We start from the raw sequence: 9,436 nt of genomic DNA on the forward strand, positions 1-9,436 counted from the left end.
TTCTGTCTTACAGGGCCCTCGGTTACGAGAGGGCACTCGCTGAAAGTCAGGGGAGGGAAATTTCATGGTGATACCAGGAAGTACTTCTTCACCGAAAGGGTAGTCGATCATTGGAACGAGCTACCCCAGCAGGTGATTGAGGCCAACAACGTGTCAGATTTTAAGAGAAAATGGGATATTCACGTGGGATCTCTAGGGGAATAAAAGTCAAGGAGTGGGTCATTGGTATGGGCAGACTTGATGGGCTGAGGCCCTTTTCTGCCATCAATTTCTATGTTTCTATGTTTCTAAGCGGCTACACGCAAGCATCATATTTCATGTAAAGCTCTACAGTAGCCAGCCTCTTCATCGGTCACTATATTTATATTATCAATCTTATTTTATAGACTTTAAAACCTAGATTCACTTATCTTAATGATATAGTAATTGGGGCTAATTTTGTAGTCTGAATATTGAAAGGGAGTGTGGCAACTGCTGACTACGGTTTATCTACTGCTCTACTCAAAAGAAAAGATCTTTTCTCTATAATAATTAAGGCCAGAACAGATCGTGATATTTAATAATATGTTATGCACATTGATCCTATATAAAATCATCACTAGGAGACCATATTTTGCTCTGTGGATTATTATTACTTAATGAAAGATGTTTTTCAGAAGCATATTGTTCCAATCCTTTATACATACAAACTGAGGGGGTCCTTTTATCAAGGCATGGTAGCGGTTTAACGCGTGGAATACCATACGTTAAACCGCCTGCCGCACTAGTTGCTAACGTGATCCCCATTCTCAATCCGTCCTCCTTTGTTCTGGAGCCATATGGTAGAAGTAAAACCCGGATATCTCTGTCTTCCTTTTTCTGGAGCCAAATGGTAGATGTAAAACCCGGATATCTCAATCTGTCCTCCTTTTTTCTGGAGCCAAATGGTAGAAGTAAAAGCCAGATATCTCAATCTGTCCTCCATTTTTTCTGGAGCCAAATGGTAGAAGTAAAAGCCAGCTATCTCAATCTGTCCTCCATTTTTTCTGGAGCCAAATGATAGAAGTAAAAGCCAGATATCTCAATCTGTCCTCCATTTTTTCTGGAGCCAAATGGTAGAAGTAAAAGCCAGATATCTCAATCTGTCCTCCATTTTTTCTGGAGCCAAATGGTAGAAGTAAAAGCCGGATATCTCAATCTGTCCTCCATTTTTTCTGGAGCCAAATGGTAGAAGTAAAAGCCGGATATCTCAATCTGTCCTCCATTTTTTCTGGAGCCAAATGGTAGAAGTAAAAGCCGGATATCTCAATCTGTCCTCCTTTTTTCTGGAGCCATATGGTAACTCGACACATTCCTTTTGTACATTACTACACTCTGCCTAAACTCAAAAGACAGGAAGCACTGGGGAATACAGAGCTATAAGAATGAGAATATGAATAGCCTGACTGGGTCAGACCATCACATGTTCTGTTCTCATGGTGTATCATCTGCAACTCAGAACACTGATTGCCACTGTTTTCAACAGGGCTTTACAACGTTTGCATTCTGTCGATGTCTTTAGCTGGAACTGTTTGGGGATTCCCTACCACGTACACTCTACTGAGTGGACTTAACACAAAAGTGGATGATCTGAGGCCCACCCCTGCCATAAAAATATTTCCTGACACTGTGGAAATTAAGGTCCATCAAAAAATATTTCGACCCTCTATCATTTAGACTACTAGTGCAATCACTAGTGCTTTCAACACTGGACTACTGCAATATTGTTTATATGGGTATACCCCAAAAAACTGTAAGGAAATTTAGGATTGTTCAAAACACAGCGGTCCGCTTGATATTTGGATTGAAAAAAAGCGACCATGTTAGCCCCTACTACAGACTGCTTCACTGGCTGCCAATGGAGGCGCGAATAATATTCAAGGTCTCTTGCATATGTTTCAAGCTGGTTTGGGGACTAGCTCCTACCTACCTGCTACCTCACTTCGTTCTATACAGCCCTACAAGACAAACCAGAAACAGCAATCTGTTTGCATACCCAAGCATTACCGGCTGCAAATACAAAACCTTCCTGGATAGAACTTTTATGTACCAAGCCAACAAACAACAACACTGGTTAGACAACTACATAAATGGAGCAAGACTGACATATAATGCCTTTAGAAAAGCCATAAAAACTACCTTATTCAACAAAATCATCACCTAAAAAAGTATCTACATCTAACACTACATATGTCCACTCCTGCTTTTGTGCCTTTTTAAGATTCTGTTTGCTGTATCTCACTACCTTTTGTAAGACTCTATATGCTCTTTGTAAGCTTCTATATGCTGTATCCCGGACCTTCTTGTAAGATTCTATATGCTTTTTTATACATTTTGTATATATTGTACATATTTCTACATATTGTAACTCGCTGACTGTCCAGCTCTTTTCAGTGTGAACCGCCTAGAAGTCTCACGACTAAGGCGGTATAGAAGAATAAAGTTATTATTATTAATCTTAGTTTTAGTAATTTCTTGTCTAGATTACCATAGTTCTCTTGCAAGGGGGTGCTGAAAAGTTCTCATCCCAACCATGAAGAGTATGATGTGGATAAGGTTCAATCAATGATGTAATGTAATGTAATTTATTTCTTATATACCGCTAATCCGTTAGGTTCTAAGCGGTTTACAGAAAATATACATTAAAATTATAAGTAAGATCTGAAACAAAGTCAAAACACTTAATGAAATAAGATAACACTCTTTTCAGCTACAGTGGCAAAAGAACACTCAGAATTTAGGAAGTTGATTGGTTGGGCTGAGAACCTTTCAGCGCCCTCTCATATAATGGTCTGCCCCTTTCCCCCTTCAAATGCCTCCGTCTTGTGCAACAGCTGTGAAAATGTTACCTAACACATATCAAACCAACCATCTGTGTCTTTTGTTGTGTCCTATGTTTTGCATGCCTCTGTCATAATCTTGCTGTTATGGCATGGTCATTGTTTCTTTTCATTTAGGTTATGCAATTGTGAATTGTATAACTGCACCCTGGTGCAACTGTCAGTATATCAAACCTTAAATGAATAAATACTAAATTCAGTTTCTGTATCCCAAATCCATCTTATGGACTTTTAGGAAATTATCCTTATTATTTTTAAACCCTGCTAAGCTAACTGCTTTCACCACATTAACTGGCAATAAATTCTAGAGTTTAATTATACATTGAGTGAAGAAATATTTTCTCTTGTTTGATTTAAATTTACTACTTAGTAGCTTTGTTATATGCCCCCTAGTCCTAGTATTTTTGAAAAGAATGGACTATCCAGTTAATTCATAAGATATATTTATTTAGATTTCTATCCTGTTCTCCCAGAAGCTCAGAACGGGTTACAAATTGACATTCACAATCGTTTGAAGACAGACTACGGTAATCATGACAAATAGATTACAGTAGACAATCATAGATCTTATTCTAGAGACCAGACTTGTCACAGTATAGAGTACTTGGAGAAGTATATTGAGGAAGCAATCAATGATGGCCTGATTGGTGGAAGAGGAAGAATTTTATAGCTCTACGGAAGGTCATTAGTGAGTCTAGTGACCTAATTTGTGTAGGTAGCTGGTTTCATAGCTGAGGTAAGAAATGGCTATAGGAGTGTTTACGTGCCGTACTCATTCGGAGGGATCTCCCAGTGGGAATACTGAATCTTAGTTCTGCTTTGGAGCAGAGGGGTCAGTTAGAGGTGTAAGGGCGTAGCTTGGATGCTATGTAAGCTGGGGTTATTAGATGTTGATCGGGAACACTGACCACAACTTACAAAGGCTAATCAGACTTGGTATATAAAGGCGAAAATAATTTTAAATATGCAGTTACACCAAAAGTGGTTCCAGAATACTATCATTCAAATGATAGATTCTGGCCAACTCCTCATGTCAGTTTTATCTATATATATAAAATCGGATATATCTGTGTGTGTGTGTATGTTTCAGCATAACTCTGAAACGCATGGACAGATTTCAACCAAACTTGGTATTCATTTCGCTTACAATCTGGGAAAAAATACTGTGGGGGTGGGAAGGGGGTGACGTGTGACGTGTTTTATTTAGATGGAGATGCTTTGACCAATTGTGTGAAGCTTGGGGAATGATGTCACACAGCTTTGATGTCATTGCTGTAACAATGCTTCCAAGGAAACGTACCGCAATTGGCCAAGTGCAATCAAAGGCTAAAGAAATGAAACACCAGCGTACACAAGATATAAAAGATAGAGCTACTACAACTAGACCTTCAGAGACAGTACAACAGCGTGAGTAATAGAAGATTAGAATACGGTAAATAAATATCCAGGCAACGCTGGGTGATCAGCTAGTAGACAGCTTTAAATGGCTAATGCTGGCAGCTTGTGGCACTCAGCTCTTCTCTGGAGCATTACATTGTCCTGGCTAGATAGGCCTTAGAGTCTTTATTTGTCATCACTTTCCCCCTCATTTACTAACGCGGTAACTGCTCCGACGCTCACTATGAGCATTGGATCAGTTACCGCTGCTGCCAGTGTTAAAACCCATGCTACACGTTAGTAAAGGAGTGGGTTTATCTGTTTCTATGACTAAGCGCTGAAGCCAGATCCCACTTAGAATTACAATGAAACTGATTGTTGGTTTTTCATTTTTTATCTATTACAGAAAACACGGTTAAGTTGACTCTTTTATGATAAAAGGCGTTTAGAGGGTCATTTACTAACAGCTATTGAATGGCAACAGTGGTGTGGTAAAGGGGAGGTAGGGGGCGGTCCGCCCTGGGCGCTATGTTAAGGGGCGCTGGCACCCCTCCTCCTATGCCCCATCTTTTCCCACTCCTCCCTTCGCCACGCACACGCCCCCCCTTCCCTTCCCCCATACCTCTAATTGTTGACCGCTGCGAGCAACAACTTTAACGTGCTCCTCACAACCGCGTCGTCTCTCCCGCTGACATCACTTCCGGGGGCCGTGCGTAGGAAGTAATATCAGAGGGTCAGCCGACGGGGTCACGAGGGTCACGTTGAAGTTCTTGTTGCTCGTGGCGGTGAACGACTAATAATTATAATAATAATAACTTTTATTTTGTATACCGCCATACCCAGAGAGTTCTAGGCGGTTCACATCAGTTAAACAAAGTTACAAATGAAGAAGTTGTGGAAGTTAGGAAGTCAGTTAAACAGAAGTTACAAACGATGAAGTCATTGGAGTTAGGAGAGTATAGTAAGAAGGAGTAGGTAGGGATTCCAGTACATAGGTGGGGGGGGGGGGAAGGGAGGTGGCGGAAGGTGTTAAGGGTTCTGTTCATGGAATAGGTGTGTTTTGAGTTGTTTTCTGAAGGCGAGGTAGCTGGGGGCCTCGAGTATAATTCGAGCTAGCCAAGGGTTAAGTTTGGCTGCCTGGAAGGAGAAAGTTTTGCCAAGGAACCTTTTGAAGTGACATGATTTTAGAGAGGGGAAGGCGAACAGGTGAATTCTGCGGGAGTTCTTGTTGTTATAATTTAAATTGAAGTGTGGGTTGAGGTAGCTTGGTGATATGCCGAATACTGTTTTGTAGCAGAAGCATGCAAACTTGAATAGGACTATGGATTCAAGTGGTAGAAGGGGGTGATGGGTTCCCATTTGTTCAAGCCAAAGATAAGGCGGACTGCGGTGTTCTGGATCAGTTTCAGTCTCTTGATGGTTTTCTTCGTGGAGCCCAGGTAGATTTAGTTGCAGTAGTCCAGGAATGCTGAGAATGGAGGTCTGAACTACCAGGCAAAAGGAGGTGTCGTCGAAGTAGTTTTTTATGGTGCGGAGGGAAGGGAAGAGGGTGCAATCGCAGTAGGGGGGCGATCAGGGAAGGAGAGGGGGTGGAGATGAGGGCGGGGGAGGGGTGCCTTCACCCTCACTACGCCACTGAAGGGCAATGCCAGAGATGCAGAGTGGCAGACCATGTATAATAAGCATTAGTAAATAGCCTCTTTAATAGGTCTGGGAAGAAATAAAGTGGGTAGAATTTTTGCGAGCAACCGTTTAGACTAGAGGGAACATACTGTGTAATCCTATTTTTACCCAGGTAAGAATCAGCATGGATCTCTAAAGGAAAGGATAGCAGATGGCGTGGATAGGCAGACTACGGTAGATAGGTCTTATGGTTTTTATCTGCTTTCATATTTCAGGTTACCTTAGTAAAATACAAGAGTTTGCTAATGGGTCAGGGACGGGATCAGCTTTAACTAGGAGGCCATCGGCACCATTAACCCACTCTCTCTACGCTCTTCCGGCAAACAATAACCCGAACCTTCTCCATGCTTCAAAGTTCACTCTGTCCGTTGATTCACTCCTCTATCTCCAAGTTTCCAAGTTTTATTAAATTTGATTGAACGCCTATCGGGAATTCTAAGCGTTTAACAATGATAAAAAAGGGAACACAATCAAATGACAAATTTAAACAAGACATAATATTCCCCAAACCTGGAATTCTCTCCCCAATTATCTACGTGAAGAACTTAACTTAGAAAAATTTAAAAGTAAACTAAAAACTTTTTTATTTAATGACGCCTTTATTATTTAATACTATTTGGTCTCATTTAATATATTTTTACAAGTCTTGGAACCAATTCTTTTCTCTTTTCTATAACATTTTTTCAATTATCCCCCCTCTTATCCCACCCATATGTGTTTTCCTTTATTTGTTTCCCACTCTGCTCAAATATATTGTAATTTCGCCCCCCACTTATCCTAATGTTTCCAGTTTATCTCGTAACTGTCCATGTCTTGTTTGTTTTTAATTATTTTTTTTAAAAACTTCTTTTATATTGTAATTTTAATCATGTGTTAATCGCTTTGAAACCGAGAAAGCGATCAATCAAATATATATTAAACTTGAAACTTGAAACTTGACATACAATTAGATGAGAGGTAAGAGGGGAGAACTACAATATTTAAAAGTAAAGCAGACACTGAAGGAGACAACAAAAGGAGGGAAGGGAGAGACCTGTTTACTGTTGGAGCCAAAGAGCCTTGAGGGAAAAGTTCAATATCCAAAGGCATCTTTAAAGAGGTAGCATTTTAATCCTCCTAATCTAATCTAATCTAAACCTTAAGTCTCCTTTGAATTTGTCCAGGTTCTCTCAGAGTAGCAGTCATTTACCGACCCCCCTGACAAGTCCTTCTCCTCCTTCCTCACTGACTTTGACTCCTGGCTCTCCTTCTTTCTTGAACCCTCATCTCCCTTATCCTCAGCGACTTCAATATCCATGCCGATGACCCTTCTGACCCCTATACATCCAGGTTTCTTGTTCTAACATCCTCATATGATCTCCAGCTCTGCTCCACCACCCCTGCTCACCAGAAAGGCCACTGCCTTGACCTAGTCCTCTCTTCCAACTGCTCCATAACCAAATTCTGCACCTCAAATCTTACCATCTCCGACCATCAGCTGTTAACCTTCATGACTCATCACCCTCCTCCCCAATCTTGACCAATCATTACCCCTACATTTAGGAACCTTCAGGCTATTCATCCTGACACGCTCTCTACCACTGTCTCATCCCTCCTTTCCACTACTATGTCAAACAAGTCTACCAATGAAGCTGTCCTCTCCTATGACTCCATTCTCTCTTCTATTGATACCCTTGCCCCTCCCATTTCAGATCCTGTAAGACGCACCAAACCCCAACCCTGGTTGACCCCACCCCCAAATCTGTTACCTTCACTTCTATGCCCAAGCTGTTGAACATCTTTGGTTTAAATCCCGCACACATGCCAACTTCATACATTTCAAATTCATGCTGACGTCCTTCCAATCTACCCTTTCACTTGTCAAACAAGAATACCACAACCATTTAACTAACTCTTTTAGTGCCAACCCTCGCTAGTACTTACAAATGGAGAAAGTGTCTCGGAGGTCTCGGTGGGAGAAACGCTAGCCTCCAGTGACCATAACATGGTATGGTTCAACCTTAGGAAGGGCTTCCCTAAATCACAAACAAAAACGAGGATACTCAAATTCCGGGGCGCGGACTTTGCACGCATGGGAGATTTCGTCCAGCAAACGCTACAGGTTCAGGAGGAAACTGATAATGTGGAAGCTATGTGGTCAATCCTGAAACTGACCCTACAGGAGGCAACTGTCCGTTACATAAAATCGGTAAATAAACAACAAAGAAACAAGAAACCTCAATGGTTCACGGATGAAATCTCGTATCTCATCAAGGAGAAAAAAAGAGCATTTCTTTCTTACAAACGTACGGGGAAAGGAGACGCTAACAGTCAATACAGGGCCAGGTCTGCAGAGGTCAAAACAGCAGTTAGGGAGGCCAAACTACGAGTGGAAGAAAACCTAGCAAAGAACATTAAAAAAGGGGACAAATCCTTCTTCAGGTATATTAATGATAGGAAAAAGAACACCAGCGGAATAGTACGCCTTAGAACCCCGGATGGGAATTACGCAGAAGCAGACTCTGACAAAGCCAAACTACTGAATGAATACTTCTGCTCAGTCTTTACCTGCGAGGCACCTGGACACGGACCTCAGCTGGTATCAAATTCAAGCATGGAAGACCCATTTCAGAACTTTGAGTTCACACCGGCTGACGTTTACAGCGAACTGGCAAGGCTCAAGGTGAACAAAGCCATGGGACCAGACAAAGTGCACCCAAGAGTGCTCAGAGAGCTGTGCGGAGTCCTGGCAAAGCCATTAGCCATACTCTTCAATCTTTCCCTAAGGACGGGGAGAGTCCCACTAGACTGGAAAACAGCTAACGTCGTTCCTCTGCACAAAAAGGGTTGCAGAGCAGAGGCTGCGAATTACAGACCGGTGAGTCTCACATCGATAGTGTGTAAACTCATGGAAACACTACTTAAACGCAAGTTAGACATGATCTTGGAGGATGGGAATCTGAGGGATCCCAATCAACATGGATTCACTAGGGGTAGGTCATGTCAATCTAATCTCATCGGCTTCTTTGATTGGGTAACAACGAAGCTGGACTCCGGGGAGTCTCTGGACATAGTATACTTGGATTTTAGTAAAGCTTTTGACAGTGTACCACACCGCAGGCTTTTAAGCAAGATGAAATCAATGGGGATAGGTGAGACGCTAACTACTTGGGTCCAAGATTGGCTGAGTGGTAGACTTCAAAGGGTGATGGTCAATGGCACCTTCTCTGAAACATCGGAAGTGACCAGCGGAGTCCCACAGGGCTCAGTCCTGGGTCCACTCCTTTTTAACATATTCATAGGGGACTTGACACGAGGGCTTCAGGGTAAAGTAACATTATTCGCTGATGACGCCAAAATATGCAATATAGTAAGGGAAAATGATTTGCAGGATTGTATGACGCAGGACCTGCTTACATTGGAGAACTGGTCCTCAACATGGCAGCTGGGCTTCAACGCCAAGAAATGTAAGGTCATGCACCTCGGTAGCAGGAATCCATGCAAAACCTACACCTTAAATGGAGAAACGTTGACCAGGA

The sequence above is a fragment of the Geotrypetes seraphini genome, chromosome 4 (genome assembly GCF_902459505.1).
Source record: "Geotrypetes seraphini chromosome 4, aGeoSer1.1, whole genome shotgun sequence".
Lineage (NCBI taxonomy): Eukaryota > Metazoa > Chordata > Amphibia > Gymnophiona > Dermophiidae > Geotrypetes > Geotrypetes seraphini.